A 20,433-nucleotide genomic window follows, 5' to 3' on the forward strand; every position below is an offset into this window, starting at 1 on the left:
TTCTTTACAATTAAAAAGTAAGACTTATCAAACTTTAAGAAGAAAAAATTGATGAATATATTCATAAACGTGATATTGAATCATTTTACATTGTAACTATACATCATTAAACACATTTTAAACAGTTCGAGTATTTTTCAACAATTTGTTTATGTTAGTTTATTCAAAAACAGGAACTTAAGTGGTAAAAATAATAATATAAGGAAATACCCATACATAATTTATTATTGGTTAACGGTTTTTTGGGCAAAATGCACACCTTATATCATAGTGAATTACTTGTGTAGTGAAGGGTTCTTTCTGGATCATTAGTCCAGTGGTGAAAAAAAACAATATATGTAAATCCCCTTGATGAAATGTAGTTATAGTAAAATCGATTCGGTTCGTTAGTGTATGATTGCCTACATAAAGTATTGAATAATACGAGATGAATACACAGAACCTTTTAGTTAAATTCAAGACACAAAATAAATCGGACGTTTTTTTTTTTTATTTTTACTTGGAAATTCGAGAATATCTTACAAACATCTAATAGATTTTTTTGTATTACCAAAATATAAATGTAAAGAGCATTGTTATAAAATAGTTTTCAACCATTAAAACACAAAATTTTGTTTGTTCTATAGCAGTATTATATTAACATTAAATCAAGCTCATGACATTAGAAAAAATTGTATGTGTGGTGTAACTGTATAAGATTTTCCATACATAAAACTATAAAAATACTATTTTCGGCGATTTTAGGTCCTGAGCGGAACGAGGAATATATTTTTGTAATTTTTTTTGTCATTCATTACATTTTGGAGAAAATATTTGTTTCAATTTTCAACATTGAAGATAGTTTCTGGTAAAAATATCTTTTCCCTAGTTGACGCTTTGGGAGGTAAAAAGTAGGGAATGCACAGAACACTTCTTAGCAATTGAAAATAACTAACAAACATAATATGTATGTAATATAATAGGTATCTGTTGTATCATATAAATAACATAGGACCTGTCACTTGTTTTAAAATATTTATAGTAGGTAGGAAAGTACCTAACTAATAACTATATTATGTATAGACCTGCCTAATACATAAATTGGAAATTTTTCAGTAATAAACTATATTATTATTGTTATTCAAAAAGTAATAACCTTAGATACTTGACTTTCTATAAAAATAATTTAATTTTCAAAATATTTTGACTCTTAATGATTTACTTATAGGCTTTTAAAATATATTTGACTTTTTTTAGTTTTTTTTCTTTGATTTATGTTGATAACATAATTGTCCTTAAATAAAAAAAAGCCTGTAAATCGAATACCTACAAAAATTCTCATAATTTGTTCTTAAAGCATTTCAAGAATGACATAGATATATATATATATATTACATAGGCATTAACCATATTTATTTTTTATACGTTTTTGAAGTTCAAATTATGAATTGTCCACAAATGATTTAGTTGTATTGAGTTTTAATTTAAATATTTATCGCAAAGACTTGACACTTTTTGTCATCCATAATATTTTATGAGTTTTATAAGTTTGTATAGGTACAATATACTAATTTTAGAATATTTATACCACGAACCCATTCACACAATTATATGGTAGGTACGTCGATATTGATTTACAAGCATAAATGTGAAAATTTAGTTCAACGAACCGAATTGAGAAAATACTTATAATAATATAACATAAACTTTTCTTTTTAAAAAGGTATCGAATATTGATTCACTGGTCTTCAGAATCGTTTTTCTTAAATTATTCAGATTTGACACATCCGTCACAGTGACTTACTCAATGACGGTGTACACCTCAAACTTACTTTATAGGAGGCTGAGTTTCTAAATTTTCAACAATTATAATATTTAATCCATACATGTTGATGTTTTTTCTTTCTTTTTTTCCTTCTTTATCCACTATAGACTGAAATACTACAGGGCCGATTAATACCCAGTTGTTTGCAATCTGATCCACGTCGTCCAGTGAAGGTTCAAAGCTATTGAAATCCCCAACTGACCAGTAAAAGTAGTACACCTAACCAGTAGTTTGGGGTGGATACAAAATAAGATTAATATGTATTTTTAATTGCCTTGCAATATAACCTAGCATATCCATGTTTCAATGTTTTCCGAGAAGTGATTCACGTCCATCAGTCATTCGTCAATGTATTGTCACTGTAACACCTTGTAATTTTTGCGTTGTATGTTTACAGAGTAATTCTCGCCAGACATGCTGACTCGCGTGTTTTCATTTAATAATAATTAATATATGTATTCAAATTAAACGTTTTTTAAATTGTACACACAAACTTTTAAAGAGTCTTCTGTTTTTTAAATGAGAACCCTCTTTTTTACTGTAAATCATTTAGAGGAATATTTTTTTTTTAATTTTGTACCTAATTTGAAGTTTGAACGAGTAATTTCTCAGTTGCTAAAATATTCTTACTAAAGATAAAAGTCCTTAGAAATGGTTTTACAAAAATATTAAAAATACATAATATTGGATCTACTGTTTGTTATACTAGGACCATTTTTACAAATTATAAATGTTTATAGATTAATATTAATTACTACAATGTTCAAGTCACTATAGCCCTTATGTCTCCCAAACCCAAAATCTTGGACTTATTAATCTTAGTATACAAGTTTAAATTACTCAACATCTACTACAATTTTTATTTCAATGCTTCAAAATAATACATTCTTAGAAAAATAAACCATAAAATAATTTAAAATTTAAAATGGGGAGAGGAGGGGGTCTTATATGAAAAAAAATGGAAGTTTGATTTTCTATAATAAGACACTTTTTTAATAGTAAAATAAATCTCAAAAATTTGAATATATTATTATGGTCTTTAATAATAAAATTTCAATAATCGAATTCTGAATAAATGCATTTTTTAGGATAGCCAAAGGAGGTGAGCATGTGTTATGAATCACTCTGTAAAATATACTATCCTCAAGTCTTCAATTATTCCTCCAAAACAAATATCGATTGTTCGACCTACACCTCAGCCACGAAAGTAAAAGACATCACGCGTTTCAAAAGCAGATGAGTAATGTAATACAAGACTGCAAAACCACACAACTACGCACGTGATGCTCAAGTCCGTTTGTCTGAAACAAACGAGCAACTGAAAACCGCTTGAGTTATGATTACAGTCTTCATCCAAGTATGGTTATCAGAGGAATGGATAAATTATGAGTGTATAACAGTGCTCTCAAATTTAAGAATGAAACCACAGGAATATGCACGTAAGTGGAAATGTTTAATTGGCAGAATATAATTTGCGTGCCTATCATTCTTTTACGAAACATCAATCCACCCCGACTTTGCAACGGTACCAAGTAAGTCTTGGTTTTCATTGAAAAGATGAACAATATAATTAAAACTAAAAATTTAAAGGAAAGATGCACTGTCACCGCACATCCCAATGATTCAGACATATATAACTCAAATGTTTGCTGTTTCCGGTGCGACTCCCTTTGAGAATGACCATCAATAAAGCACGAGGATAATAGCTGCAATTGAGAGAACTAAATTTGGAAAATCCGTGCTTATCACATGGTGTGTAGTATATGTTGCCCGCTCACGCGTCGGGAAAACCTGATTTATGCGCGTGCCTACCAGATGGTAAAATATATTGTTTGTTCAAAATCACTTCAATAAACAAAATTAAAACGTTCAGAACTTTTTTGAAAAAATTAACAGAGGAAAATGATTAAAAACAAATTAAATATTGTTTTAACGAGTTTACTTAAAATTAAATTTGAGATGAAGGAGTTGCTACGATCACAAGGTAGTTATAGCTAATTATAATATTAATGTATACGTAAATGTCTAATTTTAACAAAGTAAAACAATGACATCAAACTCTCAATGGTGTTTATTTGGTATATATTTTTATATTTATGTACCTATATAGTGTTCACTATTCAGAGGTTTCACTGTAATCTAGCAATATTGAAGCATTCACGGATCAACTTGCATTTTTTAAATTATTTGACCGGCGCGGTGAATAGGCAATTTCGATACATCGTCGTGCAGATAGATTTTTTTCCCGTGGTACCGACGATGGTGCTGGGACTGTTTGCTCATTACAAGATGGATCTGCAATTTCAATCATTAAAAATTATGCACAATTGTATTGAATCAATATTTTATAAATAATTTGAAATTCGTATTTATTAGAGCAAAAAACTAAAAACCATATATTTAAGCATACGTTCTACGTCTTCACAAATTATTATTAAAAAATACTGCTTAAAAAAATTGATTATAATTTTATTAGTACACTTATCTTTTTTAAATCAAAACATTACTTCCCTTAACGTTTAAAGTACTCACAGATTTTTACACATACCAATTTTACATCTAAATGTGATCTCTGAATATTGCTAGTAACTTAATTTCTATTCACACAATATAACTGTTTGTAGTAACTTGTATCTTATAGGGGTCGACTTTTATACTTTACAAAAGCTGAACAACCACTTTAGCTTATATGAAAACTTTTAAATCACTCTTTCAGGTGAGTACCTTTACTATTGCATATTATAAAAGTGTATACGACATATTATCACTGTACTTTATAGTACTAAATATAAATATTTAATCCGGGATAATTTAATACATACCACAGTGTTTAAAAATGTTTATTGCTCGATAATATTAAGACATTTCTAAAAGTGACGAAATAAAATATGAATGACGTAATTATTGCCCCCAGATTTTTTGTTCCAGATGAACTATATTTCAAAAGACGGTTTTCAAATCATTCACTTTATTATAGAAAGTTCAAAATTGACAGACTTTAGTCAATCGTAAAAGTATATTATTTTTATTTTATCAACTTTTTTAATTTTTATTGAATATTAAGTAATAATATAATTTTAAAATGTATCGTATAACGATATAAATAATATTTTGTTTAATAATGGCCAGTAAACTGTAATTACAATACTAAAATACTTAAGTTATAGGCTTTATTCAAACAATGTGAATCTATATATGTGACTATATATATATATGTATAACAGATGGATCAAATGTTTAATAATCATTTATTAGTGCACTCTTTCATTATGGCTTGAAGGTAGAATGGAAATTTAAAGTCACTAGGTATCATAGTTGTAGCTGTACATTAATTAGGACATCTTATTTGTATTGTGAAGATTAACTAACCATAATTACTAATTGAAACAATCTAGAAATACCAAACTTATTCTATGCACCACAGATCAATGCGTCTTCAGATATTAATTTGTATGTATTTCAAGTTTCATGAAGATTGGTCCAATCATTTCAGAAAAAATAGCAATTACAAATTGAGTCAAATAAGGGATAGGATTGCTAAGTTTCACTTCAGCCAATTAAAACAAAATTAAAAATTAAATCACTATTAGTCATTAACATAATATGTATAGGTAGATATACAATATAAAAACTAGAGAGTGGACATTAAATGTGGAGTAATGGTATCGAGTTCAAAAGTACTTCTATAATTGTTTTATTATTTTACCTCCAAATATTCGTTTGTAAAATCATAACAAACGTTACTTTAAAATACATAGAAATATAATAAATTAAAATATAAATCAAACCAACTAAATTGTATTAATATGAGGTCGGTACCTATTTAAATATATTATTGTTAAATATTACACTTTAGTCAGTTGGCTATGTGCTGTGTCTATATTGTATAGGTAGTAGGTATTATTTGTTTTTCTTTGTGGCTTGTGCCAAGTATTTTGCCATACATCAAACCGAATCGTGGTAGGTGATTGGAGGAGGAATTTTAATCAGTAGAGGTGCCTATGATTCTTATTGCAGCTACGCGTTCATCCACGTTTGATTCCTCTCTGAAATTTTATATTTTAAAATCATACGACTCACTATTCCCAACCTTAACTTGTTTATGTAGGCTAACTTTTATGAAAAGTATATAAACGTATAATCAACACTATTTCTGGCCTAAGTGTACAAATAAATAATTTTTCTCAATGTACTTAGGGCTAAGGCAAAATTTTTTTAGATTATTCAAAGTATATTGATTTATAACGAATGATGTTAGAATTATAAATGTATTACTTATTATATGAAGTATTATATATTAAGTCATTAGATCGTGAGAAAGTTTGTGTTTTTGAAATATATGTGGATGAATTTATTTAGGTTAGTATCATCCTGCAAAATATAGTGTATATAATATAGAACTATAGAAGAGGTTTATCAGACAGACAATTTAAACTCTTGGACAATTTGTCACGTCACGAGGGTTTTATTACAAAACTGTCCCAATTAAGGAAGCGATTTAATAAAATCAATCAATAGTTTCTCTAACCTAATCGTGTTTACTAATTACACATAATATGAACGATTTTGAATGTCACTTTATTTTGTGTGGAAAATATTGATAATATCAATATGCGATTAACTCTAGTTGTAATCTTATTATATACATTTTTGTACTGACATATTTTTAAAAATGTAATAAATTGCATACAACAGAAACTTTTATTGAACAATCGTTTATCTCTTTGATAAAAGTAGTGAATTTTTATTGAATACAAATATTGTGTTTGAATAATGAATGACTTTGAATAACGTCAGTTCTACTAGTATTTAAAATTATTTAGAGTGCTCTTGAAAAGAATATAATAACTTTCTGAAGCCTGATAAATTGTTATACTTTGCTATCACAGCCTTTTGATTCCCATTAAAATGTATAACTATGCCTAACTGGATTTTAAAATTAGTTTAACGCATTTTTTAAAAATTTTTTACTAAAAGTTGAAAAATCTTGAAACATTGAACTATTATGCTGAATTAATTATGACTAACCTTGTATTCAGATACAAATTCAAACAGAAATTCTAATTTACTTAAGTCATCAAAAACGGGGGTAATGTAGGTAACCGCTCTGCTATAGGTTACCAACAGTACATGTCAAGTAGGTAAGTAACTGTTATGTACGTGTTCAGTATATGTGTGGAATTCAATGATGAATCACTGCTACGAAAAACGAACGAAAAAGACGGTCTGTCAGATTATATTACTAAGTACATTTTATGATACTATGTTTTTTTGATATTGCTAGTAATTTATTGAACTATTAGTACGTGTTACGGTAAGATGAATTAATTTGAAAGCATTGCATTTATTATATTATTAATATTTAATTATTATCATATTGTATATTATACCACCAAGTCGATTTGATTTACCACAGATCGGTGTGAATAAATAGGTTATAGAACATTTTCTGTACTAGAAACAACATTTTTTTTTTTTAACGCATGGATATCATTGTAAAGTCAATGCATTCATCGCTCTCTAAAAATCTAAAGATAATATTTAAGTTGTAATTTATAAAGCTAACTGTTGCTGCTAGTACCACCAATTCGAGTTTAATTTCTATTCGTATTTTAATTTTTAGGTCTCGAAGAATAATTTGAAGCGATTTTTAGAACTTAAGTTACAACTAAAACAAATGTTTTCTACTACTCACTACTCATAGTATTCATTTTTGAAGATCATATTTTTATCACTTTACATCAAATGTTACATTAATTATTTCATTATATTATACTTATTAAAAAATGCTCCTAACCTAAATAATATTGTACGTTATATATCCAAATCAATCAGTAGTTACTAAATACATTTGTATAATACTTTTGGTTACATAATATTACTGTATAATTTGTTTCAACAATATTTTATACATCCATCATATTGTTATCTATACTATGAAATTGTGCCTTAAAAATATGAATTGAACTTGAGTGATTACATTATATTACAGAAACAAAAAACTTTCCGTATAAAGTCAATAATATCATGTTCGTAAAAATCAATAAAAACAAATATCTTTTAACATCCGTTCTTCAATAGTCTTAAAGGTAAAATAATTTATAAATAATCATTTGGTGTTATATTTGGATAATTGTTTATTACAAGGTAATAAGTTATTAGAATAATTAATAATTATGAATTTAGACCACCAAAATACTAAAATAACCGTAAACTGTGATCTTCATAATTTACTACATCGAAAAAATTCATATGATTACAGCAAATAGTTTAGTATTTAATATTTATCAATTTAGACGAGTTATATATTCTAAGTTGTTAAGCGATGACAACAACTCTAAGAAATAGTGAAAAAATTGATCTTTTTCCTTTTCTATCTCATGCAATCAAAGTCGTTTGCAAATTACAAGAAATGCACTTATTGAAAATTACATTACACATGAAAAAAAATTATACGCATTTAACAAACACGCTATTGTTGTTTGTGCTAAAAAAGAAATAAAATCAGCACGGTATAGGTACAAAATCGCAAATATTTCAAATTTCTTTTAGAATAGGTATAGTTACATTTACGTATACGTCTGTGTGTATAAAAAAGAAAGGTACTAACGTTACATCAAAAAATATAGCCCCGAGCAGTAGATTTTTACTTTTCTCGACGACGAGTATCTGATGACCGGATATAATAGGTCTCTGGTGGTGTCGTGGGTCTCAGTTACCACTGACCGCAATATCGCAATCTCCGTGATACTGCAACACCACGCACTGCGTCAAGGCTGTGATGCGACGGTGAATAAATTTCATAAATTTGCTTATGCGTTTGCCCACCAAAGTTGATATTCATGTGTGTAACGTGACGGAAACTTCATACACGTAAAGGTCACTCAAGAAGTAAATTAAGTTTTTTGTATATCAGTTCAAATACCTACCGGTGTTTTAATCGTTAATATACCTACACCGCCGTTACCGGAATGGTTCTTCCGTTTTAAACCTCTTGGGATCGATCGATATAGATGCGTCAAGAGGTTTCAGATCCAATTTTATGATCATATTATTACGGCTAAATATTAATAGGGGGAGAGAATTACAGTTAACAATTTCCATAAACTATTATTTTTTCAATATGTACTTATACAATTCACACATATAAAGGAATTAATGAAGTCTCAATTGGGAGGGATATACTCCCCTCTCATCACCCCCTCAATACCACCATTGTACTACGACATCTCAATTTAACTTAATAATTTTAAGTTTATTTGACTAAACTATATTCAATTCAATCTCATGAAACGTATAAGTAAATTATTGTAAAGTAAGTACAACGCATATTTTAATCAATAAATAATATAATATCACAAATGCATATATATATATGGTTAAATATATAGGAAAAGGGTATATCATCAGTGTTAACTTTCAGTCATTTCCATACTGTCATTTCCATTACCAAGCAATTCCGACACGAAATCGACATTTATAAACACCCTTCCACATTGTGAACCTTAATTATGTTATAAGAGTACAATTTTCTCAATCGAATGTTTATTACTTAAAGTTAGGACTCGTGAACGCCATAAAACACTTGTACCAAAATCAAGAAAAATAAGCTTAATATTTTTAAAACGTCCAGGCTACATATAGTTCAATTCGTGTTCTATAAAATTGTCACTATACAAGTGTGCGTGCGTAAAATATATAGTGTTGGAAAATGTTCTGAAATATTATCAAGCTCGGAAATCACATAAAACACTGTTAGATTTTGTACATTTTTTAAATTTTAAGCGCTCGATAAGGTTTTAATAATATAGTGTTCACCCAAAAGTAAAATAGTCATCCTTATTATATAATTTATCAAATACATTTTAAGCCAAACAATATTTAAAGAATTTATCTCCATACGCAGTGTGGGCCTGGGACCTATCTAAATATCCCGGAAGGCCAATTGTTTAAACTTTTAAAGGACCTCTCAAAAACACCCCTTGTAATTTTTTTGCTTTTTTGCCAGCCTTTATTATACTACAAAGATTTAAATATTTATACCATAAGTATCAACGAAATATATGTATAATAAACTAATTAAACAAAAGATTTGTAGACAATGAATAAACGACAAAACAAATTTGATTGAATTCAATTCTCAAATTATAAAAAAAGGCCAATAAATACAATTTCTCCATTTATTACAATCAGTATTTTTTGGTCTTCCATATTCATTCTACTATAGAGTGATGCAATTTGAAAATTTGTATCATTTTTGTTATGGGCTCCACTGCCTTCACTAACAAATAGATTTGGTAGGATATTTTAAAATCCAATTAAAAGCAAATTATATTGACTCCAAAAATATTACTATATATCCTATGTAGACATATAGTCTATCAAACTCTTTTAATACGACTCTATGTTCCATAGACTCAATGTTAAAAAATTATGTGATTCTAACTGCGGTTACATTCTTCGAGTAAATTTTAGTTTGAGACAAAATGTGATTTAATGGGTACTTTTTTAAGAAGAATTGTATTTTCATTTAAACTAACAATCTAGTCTACATAATATCATGAACATTTTCACAGGGTAATCTATTTATCTTAGCAACTATTTTTCTTTTGATTTTTTGATATTGTCTTAACTTTCTAATTGAGTTTCTATGGATCAACGTGCACATTAATAGATAGCTAGGCCGCTGAAAACTTTCTAAATTTCTAGTGGCCTTCTGAAATTATTAATTGGGGATCCCTTGTTAATTGTTTCAATTACAAATACGATACTATTATGTTGATGCAGTTTTAAAACTTTGTCCTAGAAAATATAAGAATTCGTATTTAGAGTCATTACAAAAATTTCATTGAGATTTATTAGTTCTTGTAGAGTGAAAGAGTAAAACAATCATAAAAAATTAAAAAGAATAACTTACCAAATGTTTCGTAAAACCAAAAAATGTATCAGTTATTATGCATTTTTAACTGCACTAATAAAAACTGAAAACATTAGACTTGTCAAAACTTGAGTTTTTTTTTTTTTATTAGATAACACTGAAGTTTAATTATTTTTATAAATATTTCTGTCGTACGCATAGTTCTATATTTTAGTTTTGATCTATCTAAAAAAAACATATTATATTGATTTCCAAAAAGTATACCATTTTCAATTAAAAAATAATGAACAAGTATATTTAAAAATTGCCTATTTACCTATTAAAATAAGTAAAGAATAAATAGCTTTATTTATTCTTTATAAATGTTAAAATGTAATTATGTTAACAAATATGAAATAAATAAAGTTAAAATAATAATGATTTTTCGATATACTTAATTTGAAAGTTTAATGAAACCTAAATTAACAACGACCTTTAAGTAAACCTTAATGAATATTTAGCATCTATTTCACTTGGATTAAACCTGAATTTGTAATCTACAATTACAATTAGAATTATTTATTACAAGGATTTAGTTGCATTCTGTATAGCTTGTATGTAATGATAAAATACATGGATATTGGATACAGTTGAAAGTTAAAATTAATTAATCTTTTTTTTAAAATATTTGAAAGATATTCATTCTAAACTGATTTACATTATGATCTTTTGATGAGCACAATAATTCATTTGGATCTATTTAATTTCGAAGTAATCAAACGAAATGTGATGAAAAATATTACTACTTATTATACAATCAAAATACATACGCTCAGCTAGGTTCAGTGGTGGTTAAATTATGGAAGGGATAAGGATATTGATACCTCATGACATTTTTTTTTAAATATTTATAATACATTATATACTGGTATAAAACAGTAACTATAATGTATATTACAAAATTAGTAACAACCCCCTCCCCGCCCATGACAAAAACATTCGATCACCACTACCTAGGTTACACAAAAATACCAATAAAATTACTAATTAGATTGTGTTCTACATTGTTATGGAACTCTCCAAATTAAAATAGGTTCTTATCAACAAATGGTTTAAGGAGATAGTAATAGGGCATACAGCAATAAACAGACATTAATAATAAGAAATAAAACATACAGCAAACAAATTTTAAACCTTATTTTGAACTCAATAGAAAAACGGATGTAATTGTAACTGATTTAGCTGAGAACCAGACACACTTAAATATCATAAAATTAACACATTATTTAAGTGAATAATCACTTATCTCAATGATTTACATTTTTTAAATACCAACTCATAAAAAAATGTTTTCTTCGATATAAACTTAAAAGTCCAATAATAAAATATTTAGTTATTAAAACAATTGTAGTTTCATTATTTCTAAATTCTAATAAAAATTTAAATAAGTAATAATTACTTCAAAATAAAATAGCACCTGTAAAAACAGTTGATTAACTTATAAAAAACATTTTTATTTTTAAAATGTTCTTAAAAATTATTCAAAAACTGCATATTTAGGAAAGAAATGTTTGAAAATTGCATAATTTGGTTATTATAATTTTTTTATTATAAAAAACATATTCTAAAATTCAGTACTTTGTAATGTATATAATATTAAGAACTTCGCCAAAATATACAGTATTAGATAAAACAGATTTTAAAATCACATATTTAATTTCAGCTAAATGTATACTATTATTATTTGTTTGTCAACATTTTGAGTATATAGTGGAGTGGTATACGTTGGTAAATTTATTATTTTCATTTTAATTTAACCTTTACAAGGACATACAATGATTGTTGAAAGGTATAACTTCACAATTAATTGTACAAACCTGTAAGCCTCTTTTATATTGGCCCAGGGCCAGCTGAAAATCCCGCTGAAAATTAAGTCAAGAAATACTAACTAATGAAGACGTGTATGTGCTACATAATTTTACGTAGGGAACTGTATGGTAATTAAACGAGAAACACAGATAAACATAAAGGACCTAGACTTGTAAACCGAAAGCCATTTAATTGAAACACACTTGTGAAAATGATAATAACAAAAAGCCGGATAGTCCACTAATTTGAGTGGACTATACGCCAGCGCATCATTTATACTGATCTATTATAGTTATATTCGAACACTAATTAAATTTTATAGCAATGGAGCCTCGTTTGTATAATTATGAGAAAAGAACATTTTCACAGCAGAGTTTTGCTTTCCGTCGTTATAGGATGTGTTTAAATGGCATACTCATATTCTCTACGGATTCATACTATGCAGGTTACATACATTATAAATTATTGAGGTTCATTTAATACTGATTGTCGAACAAAATTGATGCATTAATTTGTTGTGACTTTAATTATAAAGTAATTGAGTAAAATTAAAACTACCTATTATATCGTATTGTTATAATATGAAAAACGTTTATAAAATGTTCATTAAAATACTTGCCCATAAGTTTTTTTAAGTTATGTATCTACAAGCTAGTGTTTTATAACCTCGTATCTTCTCTGTATGCGATAACAAAGAATAAACAAATATCATGTAACTCGAGTAAGACTATTATTTTTTATTGGCAATAATTTATTATTTATCCTATACTCAACGAATTTCGTGTATAAAGTTTGATAGATCGATTACAACTTTTACACATCAAAAATTATTTTAAAACTGAAAAATAAGAAAACAAAAAAAAACCAAAACTCATAAAAAAGAATTGGGGTATTATTCAGAATCGATTATTTTGAAAACTTACTATACAGTCACACAAGTATTATATAACCCTAGCAATATATAATACTAAATAACAAATGTCGAGTTACATTAGATTATATAACATTAATAAATTATTGTGTAAAATCAATTAAATGAATATCAATAAACAAAATATTAAAATTAAATATATATATATATATACTAAACTATAGATACAATCCAGTATATAACAGTGTATAACATATTAACATATAAATTAGGTTGAATTTGTATGTTCATTTGAAACAATGTCATTGGATTATTTAACCTCACAATGAATAATATTTACTTCAAATTTATTTTCGAACCTCATTAAATTTTCATGAGCTCGTTTCAATGGTCATATTTCTGTTCTACAGTTATTTCGTAAATATGATTTTGTAACTTGAGCCACCCGCGTTGACTGATATCTATCATAAAAAACCATAAAGTAAGTATATACTTATATCAAATACAAATAGCTTTTATGCAATACGATTCAGGTGATGATCGTGCATTAAGGTTGAAAATCGAGTAAAAACGATTTTTTAGATCAAAAAACTTGTAAAATTATTTTGAGTAGTAGATAGTTAATACTTAATAGTAAACAACCATGTATCTTTATGAAATTCAACAATTTGTTTTAAACTCATAAGTTTAAGAAGCTAAATGTATTGACGAGTTTGCTGTGTTCAATATAATCCTTTACGAATAAATAAAGTTCGTTATAAATTGGGTAATGGAAGTTGTTTCATTTTATGGTGAATAGCTTATACAGGGTGGGGCAATGAATAGGGTGATTTAAAATTATAATTTTAGTTATTTTAAAATCGCCCGATTCACTGCCTCACCCTGTACATGCATCCATAATTTTAAATAAGTACGAAAATTGATTAACTTCTGTTATAATATTAATATTTTGTATTATTAATATATTGTATGCAATATCACACGATTCTATTATATAATGAAATATAAGAAAATAAGTATAAGACACTACCCAATACAAAAGTAAGTAATATATACGCATTAGATTAATCTTTAATGATTTCATATTACTTGACATGCACAACTACAAAAAAAATAAACACAATAGGTAGGTAGGTATTTGAATAAATATTATATATAAAACACTTATTTATAATATATATATATTGTCTGTCATTTTGAACATTTTACAGCCAATATAAAATTATTATAACGTTCTTGAAAAAATTCTCGCAGAAAATTATTACCGCACTGCAGTGGTAAGTATTCCCAACGTGGCCAACACGCGTGTGCAAACTCAACTTACCTATACACATACAACAATAAAAGAGAATGAAAGAGAGAGAAAGAGATATATAGAGATAGAGAGGGGGAGAGAGAGAGAGAGAGAGAGAGAGAGAGAGAGAGAGAGCGAGAGAAATAGGTAGTGTGTGAGAGAGCAGAAAACGTTTGCCTCACCCTTTCATGCAACCACAAGGGGAAGTGGAAATTTGTGTTGGTGAAAGGTGTCAAAACCGCGGAACCCTTAGATTACGTGTCGTGAGAGGCGGCATGCTAATTTAAAAGAGACCACACCCTCTTGGTAAATATGTGTAACTAGTAACTATAAGTACAATCAGTATCTCTAGATGCGAATACATCATTCACAGTACACGTCGAGGAGGGAAAAAAATTACAACTTTATAGTATAATCGTGTAAATAAAATAATGAAATGTTTTTAATCCTTCAAAAGTTTTATTAATCTATAATTTTGGACAGATTCAATACTTTATTCAATGATCTAAGTTATCTAAGTATCTCAGATAAGTCTTACAATCATTTATGGAATTATATAATTATACTGAGATGTTACACATCACATAGATACCTAAACTAAAAGTATGCCCTACGTTAGTCTTTGGTTATATTTTTATTGATTATTAAAGTAGAAAAAAATAAACATCGTAGTATCAAATAATAATGTGATACAACAAAATTATTATTCTAGTTAAAAGGGTCCTCTGTTATTTTATCTATATTTCATTCATCTGTTCGAACAACTTTTTGATTTTGAAACCGATTACGACAAAAAAAAAAGATTTTTTTCAAAAGTTAAAGCAAAAAAACAAATATACGCCCTATCTTGTAATCATATTTAAAAATTTTTGGGTATATTTTAGCTCTTTTTTTATTAATTTAAGTCATTACTCATAAGAAAATGTTTAAAAAAATAATACTTAAAATAAATTCTAGAAAAGAATCAACGACAAAAATAAATCAATGTATAATTTAAGAAAGTCACAACAGTTATTTTGTATATTATTATATTGTATTTTTTATTTCTACTATAAATACATTCAAAAATATACTCAAATCAATCAGAATATTTATATTATTTTTATTATTTATATCTTGAGAAACAACGATGTGCTATGTAGTACTTACTGCAACATGAAATTGTGATGAGTGTAATTGGGTAGTTGGGCGTGGGTTTTAACTTCGACATGTTCAATCAAAATATTATGAATTAAATTTATTGATTATAGATATTAATAAAATGAAATAAATATATTTAAACATGCGGCACAAAAAAAAAATCAATCTATTGATGAAAAATATTATAAAAAATAAAAAGGTACCTATACAATATCGTTGTTCTACGTTTCTATAATTTATTCAAAAGTGTTAAAAAGAAAGTTGAGATAATCGCAATAAAATTATAAGAAAAGTTTTAGAGTTTAAAATTCAGTAAAAATAGGTAGGTACAACTTGTAAAAGAAAATATATATTATAAAGATACCGATAAATTTAACAGTTTCCTTGTAATATATCAAAACAAACAAACTAATATATAGGTACGAACGAACAAACAAAGTAACTAATTATTATATTATTATTTTCATAAAATATATCGAACATAATATGGTACGATTAAATGTGAATTCAATATTAAATCAATAACTACAAATCATGTATAGTAAAGAATTTAAAAAATGTATTAATAACAATAAAACAACAATACCTAGCACAATTGTAAAAGAAACTATTATTTGCGGATTTTAAGTATTTAAAAAAAAACATTTGTTGTTAAGATTTTGGAGATATTCTAAACATAATTATAAAATTGTAATTAGATTAATCTTTTCTTTAAATGTCAAATTTTCAAACCCAAGATAAATCATTAATATTAATATTGTCATTTATCGTCAAAATTTCACCATAATTCAAAGTTTAAAGTTGTAACACATAAATATATGAAAAAAATGTCGGATATTATTATTTTTATTTACCAAACAAAAAACTAGATTATTATATTTTATACTAATGGTAATACCATGTATTTTAACACAGAATCTAAAAGATTATAAAAATGATTTTGAAATTTAAAATTTTTGAAATCCAGAATTAAAATATACTTTTGTATGTTACTATTGTTGTTCCTGAACATTTTGTAAAAGTGAGTTACGACACTTTTCTTTGGAGGCGTCGGTATGTTAGGTGTAATTAAATAATAAAAATAACTGTTAAAATTATGCAAAATTAAAATAACAATATAATAATGTCCATAAAGAATACAAATATACCAATTCAATCACAATATAGGAGACATAGATAGGTCCAAAAATTACACATAAAGACACAATGAAATTAAGTTTAACACAAAATTCAACCACTGACCATCTTTTTTTTTTTATGTAATACTTCTTTTAAAAACCTAATCGTTAAATATATTTTTTAGCATTCTATATTTAAAGTATGCTATAGGAAATAAAGTTCAAATTCAAATAAAATTGTGATTAAAATTTATATTTTTTAAATTTTTAATCATAATCAATATTTGCATAAGAGATAATTTTTGTTTAATACTGTACATTTCTGCAACGCCAATACAAAAAATTGAACACAGTAATTTTAAATTTTTATCATAAAAAATGATAGTATTTTCCTATTTTATAATCTTATTTTAAAATTACATATCTTATAGAATTTTGTAAATTGTTAATTAGTTCTATGAAACAAATGTAAACTATTTTTATCTTATGCGAAATTATCTCAAACTATTTTAAAATATAAAACATAAAATAACAGTTACTTATGAAAAAAAATCATCATCAACAAACTATAGAATGATATTACATATTATGAAGTCGACTTTTTTAAAAGTAATTAATGCTTTAATAGGATTTCAATTAATTACATGTGATTGTCAATATCACTATGTCCATTATTTCCTTTATTTGTAATACCAAATTTCCATTAGTCCAAAATTAGGACCGTTAGGACTCCTAATAGCTAATTACTATAACTAAATTATACGTTTAAGTATTCTAATATAACGTGTATACCTACATAAACGTGCCATATGCGTTATTTTGTATATTATATAAACGCACGCAAAATTACTTAATATGCTCACTTATATAACTTTTTATGTTGAACATTAAAATATCAATTATTTGTATTAAATTTTACATTTTTTTTAAACTAATGATTTGAGACATTAAAAATATAGAAGTATGATATAATATCACCCACGTGTTTTATTTATGACATTATTTTGATATTTGATTAAAAGAACTAGGTAGGTAAATTATTTATACTCAACGTGATGAAATGTCAAACACATTACATTAATGTCTAAACGCTGTGAATAGAATCTATAATCTACAAAAATAAATTATTTAGTAGATGACTAGGCATTTCTAATACAAACATTTAAAATTACTTCAAATTACGAGAACTAAACAGAATCAGTACTGAACATGTAAAATTCGGAGAAATTGTGTCTGAATGGGATATAATAGATTCTCCTACATGTGCCTGAACCATCTCAAACAATGGAACACATCGATTTATATGGAACACCATAATAGATCCTGGCCGACGTGGAGTTTCGACGGTCCAATAACGCAGTAACTTTATAATAGTGTATAACTTTATTATAGTCTCAAGTGCAGCAATACCTTGGATCAGATCACTTGATCTTCAGTATAGATTATAAACTACGAACTTTCATTATCTAGTCATTAGAACGTTATTATTGTGTGTTTATTTGACTAATCGTTTACCTAACTAATTTAAATTTGATTTGATTGAGTTTAGATCTAAAATCTAAATCATTTATTTATTGTGTTATAATCCTGCAAACCCATAAAATTATAATAATAAATTATAGTTGATTGTGTTAACAGTATTTAAAGATATTAGTTACACCCAATTTAGTTTTAAAAATATTTCACTTTACATTAAATCTTGGCCAATGATCGAAATAATATTATATATTGTATTTAGTGTTTTACCCAGTACCTACATTCATTATTTATACCTATAATATTGTAAAAATATCAACACAACTAAAATTTCCAAAAAACGACCAATTATATAGATATGCCGCGATTGTAAATGAAATAAATTCCCATAATATTATAATAATAAATTTAATCTTAAATCATTGACTCACTCGTTGTAACTTATTTTTGTAAATAAAAAAAAATAAAGTATTTATTGTTGTATAATATACATATACCTATTATATTGGCTGTTTTTTTAGAAATTTAAAATTTAATCTAATAAAACATTTATAGTTCAATTTCTGCCCCTTTTTCGTGGGTGCAACACAGGTCAAATTTTTCCAGTACCTCATAACTGATACGTCATATTATGTATGTTAAGTACTTATGTATTAAATATACCTACATGTAAGTATTTTGATTGCAAAGTGTTAAAAAATACAAATACATGCTATGGAGGTATCTTTTTTTCTGTATCTTAGATACATCATTTGTTAAAAAAAAATCAAAAACATTTCAAAGAGTAAAATTAGTTAGGAACAGAATAGGCATAAAGTGTTAAATACTTAAGTATCATTAAAGGTACTTTTTTATTTTTTATGAAATATTGTAATTTCTTTTAAAATGTGTAAGTAAATGAATAATTTATTTGTAAAATAATTATTGTATCACAATTTATGCAATAGGCAAAAGGCAACCATTAATTGTACTGTATTTTACGGACTTTAATGATTAGTATACCCAATCATTAAAACAAGAATATAAGTTATTAGGTGATTAATGATTAACTGTAATGATATATTATACATTTATACTATTATTATATTTCCTATTAAATTATTGTAATTTTAAGAGAAATGTTATATACAGCATTTTAAAGAAAAATTAGTGATTTTAAACATATATTTTAATATTACTGTTTTGTAATAACTAGTAAGTAGTAAGTCACTTTATAACCCAATTTGTTTTTGTAAGTTTACATCTACCATGATATAAGATGATTAATTAATGTCCCTATAAAGGCTTAAGAGTACTCTATAAGTTTTATAACTCAATTTTAATAAACTTTTGAGATTAAATTTGTATTTATTGATTTATTCGTTAAGTAGATAACAATTTTTTTGCAAAAGAAGTAATAAAGCAACAGCAATACAATAAATTATGCAATGCGTATGTTGGTTCCTAATTATCAAGTTAAATCAAAAAAAATTGTCAAAGTTATATTAAATGTATACATTTTATAAAAATGTTTACTTTATGAGATTTTAACAAAAAATGTTATATCTCAACCAACAACTATTATTTGAAGACAGAAAAAATACAAGAAGAAAAAGAATAATAATTACAGAAGTGAACAGATAACGTGTAAAGCTTATACAGTTAAATGTTTTAACTATTCTGCAGAAGAATAAAAATGTACCTATACATTATCATTATATAATATTATACAACTCATCATAATTATTATGAATGATATTTTTTTTATATCAATAGATAGTTTCAATTTACACGTCTAAAAAATTTCTAGAGTCTTGACTTACTTTATTTTTGGTTATTGCTTGGTTAATTTATAGCTTATAACAATACAAGATCAACAGGTAAATATAAGTCTTAAAAATTGTATGCAAATCGCACGATGACTTAAATTGTAAGCAGTAACAAGCAAACTAAAATTTTTGGAACATATGCTAAATTATTTTAATAATGTATTTTATTTCAAAGACCTACATAATTACAATAAAA

The 20,433-nt window shown here is 26.1% G+C and overlaps 1 protein-coding gene across 3 annotated transcripts in view; it reads right to left on the bottom strand.

The window, feature by feature from the left end:
* Positions 1-20,433, bottom strand: part of LOC111029433 — a 144,767-nt gene that overhangs the window by 108,083 nt on the left and 16,251 nt on the right. Inside the window, exon 2 of one of the 3 annotated variants that reach the window (XM_022308431.1) lies at positions 3,907-4,099. The exons of the other annotated variants lie outside the window; for them this stretch is intronic. The gene's annotated coding sequence lies outside the window, so the exon portion shown is untranslated. The remainder of the gene's footprint in view (positions 1-3,906; positions 4,100-20,433) is intronic. 3 annotated transcript variants of the gene reach the window in all.

This window comes from Myzus persicae, unplaced genomic scaffold (genome assembly GCF_001856785.1).
Source record: "Myzus persicae strain clone G006 unplaced genomic scaffold, MPER_G0061.0, whole genome shotgun sequence".
Taxonomy (NCBI): Eukaryota; Metazoa; Arthropoda; class Insecta; order Hemiptera; family Aphididae; genus Myzus; species Myzus persicae.